This window comes from Suncus etruscus, chromosome 14 (assembly GCF_024139225.1).
Source record: "Suncus etruscus isolate mSunEtr1 chromosome 14, mSunEtr1.pri.cur, whole genome shotgun sequence".
NCBI classification, from domain to species: Eukaryota; Metazoa; Chordata; class Mammalia; order Eulipotyphla; family Soricidae; genus Suncus; species Suncus etruscus.
In genome coordinates, this window is record NC_064861.1 from 59,706,467 (window position 1) to 59,722,906 (window position 16,440).

Below are 16,440 nucleotides of genomic sequence, written 5' to 3' on the forward strand. Positions count from 1 at the left end.
AGGCACGGGGTACCAAATGGGACACCGGGATTCGAATCAACCACCTTTGGTCCTGGATCGGCTGCTTGCAAGGCAAACGCCGCTGTGCTATCTCTCCGGGCCCAGATGATTATTTTAATAAGAATCTATATTTGAGTAAAAATATCAGTCAGTTGAGGGTTTTCATAAAAAGCTCTATTTAAATCCTCTGATCTGTTTCAAAGTTACATGTGTCTTTCCTCGACTAACACCACACTTAGTGACTACTATATCTATGGAATGATGCCTTTATTCTCCTTCTTCTCAAGTTTACCTATTCTAAAATCCTTTGCCATTCAATATACATTTTTTAATACTTTTGCCTGTGCCTACAAACAATAATTTGCTGAGATTTTGATAGGAATTACATTAAAGCTATGGGTTAATTTGGGGGGAGCTGACATCTTTTCGATGTTGTTTCTTCAAAAGAATATTTTTAATATTATCTTTTGTGTGGGTAACTTTCAGAAGTTTTGGAGTCTTGTAAGGCAAATAGAATAATTGTTAGCATGAGAAGAGGAAAGCATATATTTGTCCTAGACAGAATTTCACCTATAAAACTATGTCTAGCTTCACCTCCATGCCAATGTAAAAAGGGAATATGAACTCAAGTAGATCAGGTTTTGCAGTTAAGGATCAACAGGTTTTAGAGAGGATGTTCAGGAAGCACCAACAGTGTCTCTTTTTAGATGACGAAAACCTTTGAGGGTGTCCTCAGGGATTCTCCAAGTTCTTTCTCTCTAGGGTCCTGCCTGTTGTCCTTCCTAAGGCCTGTGAGTTGAATCTTCCAAAAGTAAAACTCATATACTTATATATAACCCCTAATGTGGAGTGATAACCTACCTTGCATGAATCCTCTACACTTGTAACCATTTTTTCTAATAATCATATTAGAAAAATAATCTGAGACTCAGATTAGAGATTAGGTTTTTATTCAAGCATTGGGTTCTAAAGAATTCTGGAGAAATATAACTGAAATAGAGAATGAGAAATTGATTCACATCTGAGAAGACATAATAGAAGACTTAATAACAGACTCTAATTCTTCATGGTTTTAGTATACGTTTTTATCCTGTACTTATTGCTCCATTTTCATCTAAATAATTCCCCATCCCCGTCTACTCCTCCTTAAACCCACTACAATGTTAGATCACGATCTCTTAGTACTTTGCCTTTTCCCTAGAATGTTTTCTAAGTTCAGTGCTACTAATTGTTTCTCTTCCATCTAACTTCCTGGGTTTATCATGAGAGTAAATCACAGTTTTTACTGGCTCATAAATGTCTCCATGTATCAAGAAAGTATGAGCAGCCACTGGTAAACAGGCCCAGCTGAATTGACATTTCTGGTATGTAAATCTCAGCTCCACCACTCACTGTTAAAACCATATTTGTTTCAGGACTGTGAGTTAGGTCTCCATTTCCTCTTACGTCAAATTCAGACCAGATAGCCTGATTTGTGGCATAGTCCATGGGGCTCATTGAAATGTTGGGAAGGAAATAATTCTAAGAGGGGTGACAGAATTACAATAGAGTGTGCTTTAAAATGGTTAAAATGGGAAGTTATATGTTATGTCAATTTTATCTCACTTAAGAAAATTTAAAAAAACATGGATAAACCTTATAGCATACTCTGTATGACACTCAGGAGATTTTATTACTTCCTAACATGGTAAAAAAAAAAAAGTACAATTCTTCACTAAAAAGTTGTGGTGGCTTTTTGCTTGAAACCAAATGAAGAGTCCTTGGAAACAAGTTCTAGAATCAGAAAGAGATCCAGTGAGAAGATAAAAGGTAGAGAAGGAAGAATTTTCATATCCACTAATGATCCTGGCAGCCCTCTCTTTCTGTCATTATCTCAAATTACTAGAGGCCTGTGTCTTGGATCACTCTGCATTCTGCTCCCTTCCAGTCTTGCCCATCTCCCCAAGACCTCTATTGGAACTCTATCCCTTAGAGGGTGCCACTGACAATGCAGACGACTGCCTTCAGACCTGAATCTCCAAAGGACTCCAGAAGCAGCTGGAAAGTTTCATGTGGATGGTGACTGTTCACACTTAGACCCAATGGAAAAAAATAGAAAAGAAAAAAAAAAGAAATAGAAAAGCTCAAGCGTGGGAGAGAAAGGGTCAGTGAAAATAAACATCTTCTCTGGCAGACATCCCCCAGCTGTGTGCTGATGCAGCACAGTTCTAGGGCTTCGAAGCTTCCAGAAGACATAGCTGTGGTTAGGAAGCAGAAAAGCAAACTCTCAACCATGGGGCCCTGCCCCTTCTTGGTGGCCACAGCTTAGACATTAGAGGAGACTTTCCTTCCACTAAAGATTTATCAAATATATTTTATTATCAAAATGCCTTTGATAAATTTGTAGTGGAAGGAATGCCCATAATCAAAACCTTGGTTAGTCTCTGGCTTCTTTTATTTAGAAAGGGATGGTGCTGGACCACACCAGATGGTGCTCAGAGCTCCTCCTGCCTCTGTGTTCCTAGGATCTCTCCTGAGGATGCTGAGGATCAGTGTGGTGTTGGGGATTGAACCATGGTTAGCTTCATTCAAGGCAAATCCCTATACTGTTTCTCTGTTTCTGAGTCCTTAATAAGGCAATCAGTTAAGACGTATGTCAATATAATCATTTTCATTTAACTGTTGTCCTAGATAAAATCATGAGAGGATCATATGGTGACCTCAATGCTTTCGTGAGAAATAGAGATATTAGAACTATCTCAGAACTTGATAGTAAAGTGCTTTCTCAATCCTACTAGGGAGGCTGATCTTGTTGCCAGAGTTCAGTCCCCTGATGTTTAGTCATCTTTTCCTGTTTTATGTCACAGAAATGATTCAAGAATGACAGGCAGCATTTCCCGTTGATGTTTAGAGTCATTATGAACCAAGGACAGAGTGAGATACACCTGGTATCTGGCCAGAAACCAGATTTAAAAAAAAATGCATGCAAATAAATCTTTGTGGAATAATAACAATGATAATAATAATTATGTTGTTGTCAGTAGGAAAGAGCTACTTCAAGATACTTGTCATACCACCCAGAGCTTTCACTTTCAAAGAGGTATTATCAGAATAGATTTGCCGATAGTTATTATAATGCACTTACAAATGAGCCATCCCCTGCCTTAGCGATTCAACAACAACTGTCTGGGCTCTATCTCTGTGCTCCACCTTGGAAAAATAAATGAAAACCAAAGATTAGAACCACAGGGTAGAATCTCCATCAGACCCACATAAAACCTGGGGATATCAGAACAGGTCCAGCATTATCCACAAAATAAATCTCCCCTTCACACACATCAATGGGGTTTTGTGTATGTATGTATGTGTGTGTGTGTGTGTTTGTGTGTGTGTGTGTGTGCATAATTTGACCTCTGATATTCAAGAAATTGTAGTAAGAACTGCAACCTTAGGAAGGGTGTACTTACATACTTGAGTCTTTTTCAATGTTTGCTAGACTAAGAAAGAGAAGGAAACAGTGAGGCATGAGGACAGGAGCTGGGAAGTCATAGTGAGGTCTCTGGTGGCGTAGTTGTGAAAAATTCATTCTTGCAGAGATTAATTCATTTGAATATTCTTTACCCAGAACATGAAGGTTCATAGAATAACTTTGAAAACATAGTAGTGATCTCTCAGACTTTTTGAAATAAGCAAAGTTAATATTTTATGTATATTCTTCAAGACCTACAATATATCTAAAATGGAAAAAGAACTACCTAAAGTATTAAATTCTTAGGGTTAAATCTTGTTCTACACTAAAAAGAATGATATTGGAGGAAATAACATCAATTTTACCTGCTCTCAATTTCTCACCTGGAATATGGACAATATTGTTACTCTTCGATGTCTTTGGCTTAGATTAATAAATTAATCAAAGTGATGATCTTCCTATGTAAAAATATTGCTCACTTTACTATTGTTACTGTTCTATATTATTAGATAGCACACTCTTATTATAGGCACTCTCATGTGCCTGTCTTTATGCCTTTAAGAACATTATTTCTAAACTTTTAAAGTTATACCGTTGTTTATATCAGTGATTTTTTTAAAGAAAATATTTCAAAATAATCAGTTGCTTAAGCTGCAGCTCATACAGAGTCTATTACCAAATGTTCTTTGGGATTTAGTGTGGGAGTGGGAACTAAGATGGGAACAAAGGCATGTAAATGGGAGGAAGAACTAGTAGGTTTAAGGAGGAGGATTTTCTAGATAGTGGAGGGAATGCATGTAAAAGCATGGAGATAAAAGTGCAAAGCCTTCACCCTGTCCGTGTGAGAGCCCTAAAATGAAGAAGATGAGGCAGGCAGGGTTAAGGGGCAGGGAAGAGATCAGAAAAGAATCTAAACTGCTTTTTCATCCAAGTGATAATGGCCCACAAGCAACTAAACAGCTGTGCCTTATCAGGTGTTACTGGTCTGAGTGGTCTTAGCTGCTGTCTCTGGAGAAAGATTTCCTTTCAAAGTACAGGACACAGAGCAGTTCCTGGCAATATGAATATCTGGCTAAATATTACATGAAGTAAAAATACAACATTTTTAGGGATCAATGAATTAATTCTACAACTTTATTGATTATTTCTTCTTCTCTCATCTATCTATCTTTCTCTCAGATTGGAGATTGAACCCAAACTTTCTACTTCCAAGAACTACATTGCCAACCAACATCATTAAAACTTATAAATTTCTAAAGAACAACAATGATCAGAATGGAGTTATCATAGATTACAATAAGAGTACAAATTATTATTTACAATACAGATTCCCCAGAATTCCCTATTGTCTCCCAAGAACTACTAAGATTACTTCCTTAATGTAGAGTCAGAAATAACTCCTGAACACAGCCAGGTCTGGCCCCTACCCAAATTAAATGGAGTTATTAGGCTTAGAATTTTTAGGAGATAATTGTTGGCATAGTTTTCAATTTTCTTCTGTTTATTTTCTATTATTCTCTACTTGTGACATTTGGTACATGTTTTTCATCTATGGAAAAAATATACATTTTCTTCTAAAACAAATACAAATTAAAAGTCAGTTTTCATTGTAAAATGTTGAGTAATAGGCAGGTAGACTGGTAGGAGTAAGGAAAGAACAGCCTGTCTGGTTTGTTCTGCAGCAGACAGTCTGGATGATTACAGCTTAAATTTCACTGTTAAAACCATTCCTTGCATAGAGCCAACTTAGTGCTGTAGCCTTACCCAGATGGCTCTAAAAATCAAACCAGCTTACAGCACATGTGCTTCTTATACTTACCACATAAAAGAGATTGTTCTTCATCTCTTCCCCAACAATGTCCCCATGACAGTGACCACAGCCTCACACTAAGTAAGCCTGTCTGAGTTTTGGCCATTTCTTTTTAAAGTGCTTCCTGGAATAGGAAGAAAGTATAGGAGATTTTTTGCTCATGGGTATTCTCAACCCAGTTTTGGCACCAGTTGGCCAAATTCAAATGGTTTCATTCAGCCTCAATGAAAAGGTTTAGAAATTCCTGTTTAAAAAATGATCCTTGGAATAACTGCATAAAGGAATGCAATAGTTTAAAACCTGGTTATCTTGGAACACTCTTGGCCCCAGAGTAGAGTGAGGAAAAAGAAAGAAATTGAGCGGAGGAGAAGACAGACAGATGTGAAATAATGGGGAATGGGGTCAAGAAGATTCAGGCTCATTGGTGGTGTTAAAGAAGGGCAGAACTAAGTATTTTAACACCGAGTCAACAATAATGAAATCATGAGACCCAAAATTTAACAATCTAAATTAAAAACGGGTCTGTTATGCTGGCAGGCTGGGGCAGGGTTGTGGTTGTGGTTGTGGTGGTGGCAAGGGATGGATTCTGAGAACATTGGTGCAGGGAAATTGACACTGGTGGTAGGATTGGTGCTGAAACAGTGTGTGTCTAAAATCCATCTATGAATAACTTTGTAAATTACAATACTTTAAATTTAAAATTTTAATAAAAAATTTATATGCCCTTTGGAAAATAACCCCCAAAAGAATTTTACTGTAACAGTAAACTTGTAGCTCTAACATGTGGCAAATACTTGGAAGTTAGAGATGAAATTCAAAATTTTAGCAGTGCAACTATTTTCTATTTCAGTAGAAACAGAATAAGCCCAGATTTGACCTTATTTGAAAGGGTACTTTTCCCCGGATCCCATAAATGGAGATGCATATTTAGGAATTTTATGCTCACATTGTATTTATAGGTTATCTGGGATTCCTTGAGATTTTTGGAGAGTTAAAGGTCTATATTAGACTTTCCAAGATTTTTTTTCTTTTTCCTCTTAAATGCCAAATAAGCTAAAAATGTTCCTGGAAACTGGTAAGAATTATTTATGTTTTAGGTCATAAATTAAAAAATTCCTAATACTCACAGACATTCTATGTCTAGGAATGTTTGTTAATTTGAGCCCCTTCTCTCTCCATGTGTATCTTCAATCTCCCAACCAGCTGTCTCCCATAAAAAGATATTTCTGTTTTTAGTTACAAATCTGTTTAGAGATAAAACTCACTCATAAATACACAACCACATGCAAAGATTTTTTTCTGCTGACAGTATAGAAATAACTCCAGATGAAAAATATTAAAGTTTGTTTAGAAATAGAAAATGCATTCTGCTTTCCTGGGTAGGAGCACATGTTTGGAAAACTTCAAGATCCTTTTGTGTCTCTGTGTGAGACTGAGAGAATAGGATTTTTCATACCCTTCTGACTTAGCAGTTCTCCAGACAAATTGTTGGGTTCATTTCCTAATGAGGGAATTAACTCCCTGTAAGTACTGGTCACATAAGGAAAAGAAACAAAGGTAAAAATTAGCTTCTTTGCACTGTAGCAAAATGCCTTCCTTGAAATGTAGAACAGATTCAACTTACTACTCATAATTGCACTTGAGCTGTTTCCCCTGACCAGAAGGTGAGAACTTGTTCTTACTTACCTCTTTTTTCTCACAAGCAATACTGTGACTGCTCCATAACAGTTGATTAGTCCTCTAATACAACTTGCTGTTAAATAGTCATAGAAATGTTTTATTAAACGTCATTCACGGGGCCGGAGAGATAGCATGGAGGTAGGGCATTTGCCTCGAATGCAGAAGGATGGTGGTTCGAATCCCAGCATCCCATGTGTGTGGTCCCCTGAGCCTGCCAGGAGCGATTTCTGAGTGCTGCTAGGTGTGACCCAAAAACAAACAAACGAACAAAAAACAAACAAACAAAAAACCACATCATTCAAAAATAAAAATAATAAAACATAGATATGACTTCTATCTCAGTCATTACGCACTTAGGACTTTATTCTTTTCCACACATACTCATCACCCTCAGCATATTATCATTGATTACATTAGTTTATAGGGGAATATTCCAGTTCTTTCTCTCCCAAATTCAGTGTTCATGTCTGAGCAGAGCTAATATCCATATTGCTTGTGTTTAATCTTAAAAAGTAAGAGCTGACATGATTTATTGTTTCCATACATTAAACAAGGATCAATGAAATTTGACTTTCCTGAGTACTTTGTGCATCATAGAATAGATTTTACCAACTTCTTTTTTGAGATAAGAAAATTGAGGTATAGTTTTCTGAATGACTCTACTTCATAAGATGGACTATCAATTCTCACTCCAAATCAGCTTTACAGTAAACTGAGTCTACATCATATAAACCCTATCTTTTTTAATGTTTGCTTTTCTGTTTGTTTTGTTTTTGTACCCTACCTAATACTAAGTACAGAGTTTACTCCTGACAATGCTTAGGCAACCGTATGTGGTGTCTTGAGTTAAACCTGGGAAGGCGCATGTAAGGCAGGTACTTCACCTGCTTTACTGTCTCCAAAAAAAATCTTAGCTTTTTAATTTTTCTTTATTGGTGATGACACACTGAACTGTGCTCAATGCTTTCTTCTGACTCTGTTCTGGGATCATTCCTGGGCATGCTCAAGGAACCTTATATTGTGTTAGGGATAGAACCAATGTTAGTTGTGTGTAACCAAGGTGACATCTGTACAGTCTCTCTGGCCTGGGCTTCTTAAATGTGAGTCATGATCCAATGTGGAGTCACGTGATTTTGTTTAATGATTTCTTTTAAAATAAATTTTATTTTAATATAGTATCAGCAAATATTTTATACATACTTATATTGTGTGTACTATTATATTTATATTTATATATTTATATTATATGTACATGATATTGTGTGTACCTGCATACCTGTGCTCACTTCAAAACTTTGGAATGAAAGGGGTGGCAAGTGGAAAAAGTTTGAGAATCTTTGATCTGAATAGAAGAATAACAGGAGTAACTTCAAGTGCGTCCTTTGCATTGAAAGCCATGTTTCGGTAATTTTATCCATCTTCACTTATCTTGACTACAGTCTGATGTGGTCATTATTGAAAATCCAACTCTGAGAAGACTGGAACAAGTTAAGCAAATCCTCTCAGAACTTTTGGATGTAGTCTGTGGAGACTCAACATTTGGGGAGATCATGTCTTTGGTTGGATTTTTTAAAAAATAGTTTAGACTCACTTAGAAACCAGATTTTAGTCCCAGGCTATGAAATCAGTGAATTAAACAATTTCTCATCCTAGTTAAGAAAGACGCAATATGCCTAGAAGGATTCATCTTGGTTTAAAATATTTACATGTATATCTTCATGCTGTAAATCCAAATCACTGGTTTTCTTAAACAAAAATGCAGCTACTGCTTGCTGAGCAGTAAGCCACCTGGACTTAATAGTGGTTGCAAGAAGGGATCATTATTCTCTGTACCTCCATATAGTTCTTTGGTCTACTCATCTTACATGTAGTAAGTAACTCTCATTGGAAAAGCAATTTGACAACACTGGTGGTGGGAATGCCCCTGATTCAATGGCACTATATACCTAAAATTTTACTGGGAATGATTTGTAATCCACTTTGGTCAAAATAAAAATTATTATATTAAAAAAAAAGCTCTCTTGGCCCGGAGAGATAGCACAGTGGCGTTTGCCTTGCAGGCAGCCAATCCAGGACCAAAGGTGGTGGTTGGTTCGAATCCCGGTGTCCCATATGGTCCCCCGTGCCTGCCAGGAGCTATTTCTGAGCAGACAGCCAGGAGTAACCCCTGAGCATAGCCGGGTGTGACCCCCCCCCCCAAAAAAAAAGCTCGATCATCTTTGTAACTACTTTGACATGCTAAACTAGCAAACTTAAAACTTGGTCTTCCTCTCATATCTTCCTATATGCATCTGTACTCTTGGTTCATATTCTAAATGTTAACGGTTGTTCTTCATCATCATTGTTATTACTTTGTTTAAAATATGGAATTTAATCTTGATCTTTAAACTCATATTCTCTCTGGAACCTGTATCTTGTTTGCTTGTCTCTGTTTTTTTTTTATGCTTTTTGTTTTTTGTTTTTTTGATTTGTGTTTATTTTGCCTGCTTAGTTCTGGAAAAAGCTGTGTTCCTCTTGTAAACATTAACCCCTCATTCTCTCCTCTTACATCATTTTAATCAAGTTTTCTTTCAATAAAAAATTGTGAAACAACCCCCCAAAGAATAAATTAATCATAGACTATATATATGTATATATACAGGCATTTGGATGGTTAACATGGTTCACATATGGAAATTTTATAGTTATACTTGTACTATTACATATATATAGTGTGTATCATATATACATATAATGCATCAAATATTAGATATTTGCATAATAAATCTTATACAAATAGATATTATACATAACCCATCTCAATGACATTTTATAACATGTTATATACTATATGTATCTATATTATATATAGTTTTGACTCTATCCTTCAGCAATCCCCCCAAAAGAGATGATCTTCTCTTCAACTTTTTCAAAGCACACTAGAGTTATAATGACATTTTACAAAATATCATTGTGCCAGAACTTTGAGACCTGCCTGATTTACTGTGGATTAAGAGAGTGATGTAAATGCAGGTGAACAAAGTCCCTGTGATGTCTTTTACCGTCTTTCCCACTTGCTCTGCTCATTTAGTAAGATTCCTAGAACTCCTGAAGTTCAGCTGCACTGACTGTCCAATACTTCCTAGTATTTGAAGGGTCTCTGCATCTTTGTACATGCTTTTACTTTCACAGGAGCAAAGTTGCGTTAACAAATATGTCTCCGGCTAGATGCTCAGCTATTTGAGTTGGAGATTCAAGCAGAGTTTAACCAGGAAGATTCTGTTTTAAAATGCTCCATGCTAGTCAGAGTTGGGGGCAGCCCAAGACCATTTTCCATTTCTAGAGTTAGGTGCGGCAAGTGAAAAATGAGCTGACAAACTTTAAAGTTTGTGCAGAAGTCACTGGGGAGGGGATCTGGCAGCTGTGCAAGCAGGTTAATACCAGCATTATAAGGTGTGCATGACCACCCTTGCTATGAACAGAAGCCGCTAAGGTGGCCCCAGGGCCAGCCCTGCCACCTCCTTACTAAGACCTCCTGACTAAGTGGAAAGCCCAATTTTTTTAAGGTTCTGCCATTCACTGATCCCTCAGGAATCACTTTTTCTTCTTCCCATTTTAATGTTTTAAAAGAGTCCACTGGGTTTTTTTTTTTTAGGACACTTGAAGGAATGAGGACAAAGGCTAGGAATAAGGCTTAGCTTGGTCTCAAAGCTGCTTTGCTTTACAAATAAAAATTCATGGGATACAAATCTTTGGTACTACATCAAGTATTGGACTCTTCATATAATAGGTGCTTATAATCTGAGTCATGGAATACAGCATCTTATTATTCTGCTTCAGAAGCTATACACTTTACACATTATCTTGTTTATCCCTGACTTAAATTATAAAAACACATTAAACAGTTCCAGCTAAGGGCTAGTTACTATAAAAGGTTTACATAATCAACTCAAGGGCCTCTTCTTGCTGTCCAGGACAGCCAATTTGAATCCAGGTTCTTGTGACCTATGGTCAGCCCACCTGCCATGAACCTCTGCCTGCATTGCTGTTTTCTGAAACAAATGTACAGACTGAGATGTTTAGACATTCAGCTCAGGGAAAGCAGCACCTGGGTATTGAAAATATCATAGATGAAACCCTGGCTATTCTAGGAAGCCCAGAAGCTCATCGAAGGTTTAGACTTTCATCTAGGCTGGCTTAGGAAGTATTAGATTTCACTCTTTCACCAACATCCCCCTGCAGTGACTTGCTTTGGAATAAAAATCTAAAACACGGTGGTGATGTCCAGGGTTGTCCAAAGATTTGGCGGACAGGAAAGATGATCTTGGACTATGGCCTGGAATATATAAAGTTCAGCTGTTCCTCTGAGGACTTTGAATCAACTCTGGCATGAGGCAGACACTCATCCATCAGTAGTAGATCTGCAGACCATCACAGTCCTTCCCCTTTCTGCCACCATGATGTGTTCTGGAAATTATCTCCTGACTCTTGGAACTGAGTGAAAGAAAGGCAGGAGCCAGCATCTCATGGTTGACTTTGGCAGGTTTCGTGAATAGTAGATAGTAAGGATGTTTGGATCACATGCCTCTTGTACCATATTTTAAAATAAGAAATCACTAAAGTAACTCTGAATATTTAATCTACTTGTATTTATGGGTAAAATGAAGGATAAATTGGATAACTAATGTGGCTCCCCATTGTGTTTGGAGAGTTAGAGGTAAATGTGAGGTTATTATCTTTAAAAAGTGTCAAGACTCTTGTTCCTTTAAAACCAAATGGCTTTACTTGATTCAATGAATTGAATTAAGAACTAAGGATTGAAGTGCTAAAACAAATGTGGCTTTAACTTTCACGTTTAGAGTTAAAAGAAAAAGATAAAATCCACATGTCACACTCATGAACAGATAGTTTATACTTGAGGGTAGTGTTGTAGAGGCAAGCAATAGGAACCTCAGCTAAACTAAAGCTCCCCCTGTGGCTAAAAAACTTAATTTGGGTTAACTGGACAAGTAGGGTGTTGGATATGAGAGCAGGGCAGAAGCCGTGTGCACTGTTGATAATGAGACTGATGGCTGTAGCAGAAAGAGGACAATTCATTTGAGAAACTGGGTAAAGAGCCTCATACAGGAAGTTAGAAGCTCAGGCGAGAGTTCTAGTAAATGGATCCAAAGAGTGGAGAAGTTAGATCTGTATGGCCCTGAAAGGTGAAGGAGTGACTTCTCTTCTGTGAAGATTGCATGTTGGAAGGAAAAAGATCAGGAGGAGAGGGTCTTCAAAGTGTGTTCCTTAGACCACAGCACCACACTCATCTGGAAATGTACAGGAAAGGCAGATTGTCATGCTACATCCCTGACCATCTACTGACTCAACAACCAAGATAACAAATTCCATACATCAAAGCTCTTACAAACACTCCAGAAGATACTGTGCTTATGAAGTAGAGGCATGTTGCTGGGGCAGGGAATAGAGTATGTTGTTTGAAATAGAAAGGGAGAGAAGAAGAGGATAAAGCAGGAAAGGCAAAGGCATGATGAAGTCAGAATTCAGAGATGATCACCTAAACTGACAATGCTTGGGTGCTGGGGTTACACTGGAGCCTCAGTGCTTGGGCAGAATTTGGAATGAATATCTTGGTATCATGTGTGGCTTCATTTATATACACGTGCATTCGTCATGTTTCATTGTCTGTCTACTTCTATTTTTAATACTTTATTGAAACCATTGTGATTTACAAAGTTCTTCATAGTTGGGTTTCAAACATACCTCTAATTCTAATGTAAGTTCTTTTTATTATTGAGTTACATTATAATGGTCATTAAATCTGTTGTAAAACAAGGTAAGAGATACATCAGGAACACATAAATCTCTAATTGATAATGGATGCTATACAGCTGTAAATAAGTAAGCCTCCCTACCTGAGGGCATCAGCTCAGCCAGATTGGGTGTGGAAGATAGCCCCCCTAATAAAAACCCAGTCCCCCTAACAAAAATCCAACTCAAGGGCTGGACAGTCCTTTTGTCAAAATAGTATAGTTCTTAGAATATAAAATAATAAGTCAAAAGTACCAACCCATTTGGCTTTAGACTGTTTCTCTTAACAAGACCAAACTTCACAATGAGAACAAACTATAGATTTGTAATCATAAACTATTGAATGAAGATAAATTACTTGGATCTATAGTACATAACTTGTAAAGATTATATTGGGGTTTCTAAGTAAGAACTCACTAGTAAAATGACAGTTCTAGGACTCAACCAAACATACAAACAAATTCAAGATTGTATTTTTGTTTTTTGTAAAATGAGCCTTCAATTATTCTATGCAAGTAATTCTTTTTTTTAGGGGGGTGTCACACCTGGCAACTCTCAGTGGTTATTCCTGGCAGGCACAGGGACCATATTGGTTGCCAGGATTTGAACTACTATCCTTCTGTGTGCAAGGTAAATGCCCTCTCACTGTGCTATCTCTCTGGCTACAAGTAATTCTTATACACTTAGAGTCTTAGCATTCTGTAGTAGTCTGCTCACTAATTAAGTCAGCATATTTAAGACTATTGTTAGTCTAGAATTTTCCTTGATGAGGGACAATTCACAAATAATATGAGCTTTGTGCTTTTGAAATTTCTCGCTCTAGTTTTTTGCCATTATTCCTTTTCCCAGTTTCCCATATCCCAATGTTTAGTTTGATAAACACCCTTCCTCTTAGCTTTGATATCTTTCTATGTCATAGTTAGAATCTTGATTTACTTTAAGTTTTTAACATGTTAAAAATGTTATTATATGGGGCTGGAGAGATGGCGCTGCAGTAGTGCATTTGGTGATGCGGCTGACCTAAGATGGACCACGGTTCGATCTCTCGGGGTCCCATATAGCCCCCCAAGCTTGGAGCGATTTGTGAGAGCATATTCAGAAGTAACTCCTGAGCGTCATTGGGTGTGTCCCCCAAAAAATGTTATCATATTATTCATCAACTCCCAGGTGATTGGGTCTGTAAAATTTTTATGTTCATTTTATATTCACTTACTTTTCACTTAATATATTTATCTGTTTGTCCACCTATCTAGTTACCCACTCATGGTTGTCCATTCAACCATTCATTCATCTATTCATCCAATTTTAGTGCCAGCAAAACCTCATGAAGATATAAAAATTATACTATATTTGAATAGCTTTTACTTCATTAAATAACCAACTAAAACATGGTGTTCATATTGTGAAGTTAAGCTGTATCTGTCTGCAGTAGAATTTATATCTCGTGGATATCATGTTACTTGACAATTTGACGATCACATCCCAGGGACAAAAATGCAAACTCCAACAAGCCTGTTTATTTTGGATCTAGTGTTGTCGTGGGCCCCTGATGGGAGCATGCTGCTGAGAGCATCCGTTTCTGGGAAAACATAAGTTTCGCCTGCCGTCTTCATTGTGATTGACTTGCTCTTGCTTAATGATGATTCCACCATTCCTAACGACCCATACCCTGCCCAGTTCCACTAAGAATGTCAATTTCCTTGAAAACAAGGCTCAGGTTTTATTGCCACTTATGTCTCCTAACTCCTTCCGTTAATGATCTCAGCCCTAATGAGGATTAAACGGTCTGACTTCTGGCAACTGTCAGAACCTTAATGGTGCTGCGGCCATTTCATGCATGTCTTATTTGCTAATGCTGCCATTTTTGTGATTGAGACACTTTTTGCAGAAGATGCCATGTATCACGCAGGAGGCTTTACAGAGTTTTCAAGTGAGTGAGAGAGAGGGAACAAAAGAAGAAGGACGAGGAAAGAGAATGAGAAAGAAGAGAAAAGCTTTCTTATAGTAGGTGTTGCCTAGTCACAGAGAGCTGTTCAGCTATCATGATCTAATGCACATACAATGTACATACTTTGAAGAGAGGAAAATGGGACAAGATAGTTGGGGAGGCATGTGTGCTCTCAATGTGATGTGGAATTTTTGAAGGCCATGTGAGAGAGAAATGACAAAGATGACAGTAGAGCTGATACTCTTACAGTCTGGTGATTCCAAGTGCCATCTCTAGTTCAGCTGCAGAAGCTTCTTTACCTGGGAGTTTGTGGAAATGCAGAACCCAGCCCCCACTCCACCGTCTCTGAACTATAATCTGTATTTTACCTAACAATATCCACTGGCCAGTGGTAGGCGTAATAAGTATTGTTTGTGTTCAGCATATGTTATTGTTTCTCATTCTGCCTTTGAAATAAGCACATGCCTGGAACTCATTGTTAAAAATAATAAAAAGGAAATGTAGGTTTTACAAAATTTTGAACCTTAAGAGATACTCTACTATCTTGGAGATGATTTATGCATACATATGTTATATAGTTTTAGAGCACAATAATAGAGATTGAGCAAGACATGGTTTCTGTGCATATGATTATTATGATTATTGTAATTTTAAATGAAAGATTACTAATAACAAGAAATACTTACCTTTTAAATCATTAAAAGAAGAAAATTTAAGTATATATAACAAATGTGTGTAAATATAAAATACTTGAGAAATACATATTTTATTGTTAATTTTTAATACACTTTTAAACTTAGAACATTGTAAAATATATTGAAAATTTGTGGATAGCATTGAGTTTCCATATACCTGGAAACCTACTTTCTCTTAATATGAACGTCTTACATTATTAGCTACATTTGTGACACTGACTTAACAATGTTGATATTTATTACTAATTAAACTCTCTATTTTGTTCAGATTTTCTTAGTTTTCACCTACTGTTTTTTCTGTGTCCCAGAGTTGATAAGGTCACCTTAGCAGCATTTTATTTTGTATGATCATTTGGGCTATGGCAGTTTGTCAGAATTCCCTTTAGTTTTTGTGTTCTTAATAGCTTTAAGAAATACTGTTCAAGGGCTTTCTAAAATGTTCCTTAATTAAGAATTTTTTTTTATTCTTAAATTGGGGTTGTGTGTGTGTGGGGAAGAAAGAGCACAAGAAAGCTGCCCTTTCCAGACATCCTATCCAGACAGAGCACATTCTCTGAAAATGACTTATCACAACGGATGATCTCTTTGGCCAACTAGCTTAAACAGTTTTCAGTGTTTCCCTTATGTAAAGTTCCCTTTTGAATATTTTTTTTAAGTATGGAGCACTTTATGAATTTGCGTGTCATCTTTACGCAGGGGCCATGCTAATCTCTGTATTGTTTCAATTGTATATGTAATGCCGAAGCGAGCACCCTTTTTTGATATTTGTTATTGGTTTTTCGGTCACCGTTGAGGATAATCGGTGATCCAAGTGGTGTTGAGGATTGGACTGAGGAGATGGAGTCAATGGCTGGAATGCAAGCTCTGTTTATGGGAATTATGAGTGTGAGCCTGCTGCCACATGGTCCCTTGAACATTAGTGAAAGGGACCTTCAGCACTGACCAAGAATTACAGGCAATATTGAGTGTAGCACTGCCCAAACACACTCAAAAAATATGTAATTAGCCCTCTCCATTCACTCATACCCCTTCACCAATAATCTTCGGACTATCTCTTTAGTTTTGACTT

General features: G+C 37.2%; 1 pseudogene; it reads right to left on the minus strand.

Annotated features, from left to right (window-relative positions):
- Window positions 1-16,022: 16,022 nt before the first annotated feature.
- LOC126029242 (uncharacterized) lies at window positions 16,023-16,123 on the minus strand (annotated as a pseudogene).
- Window positions 16,124-16,440: the final 317 nt, after the last annotated feature.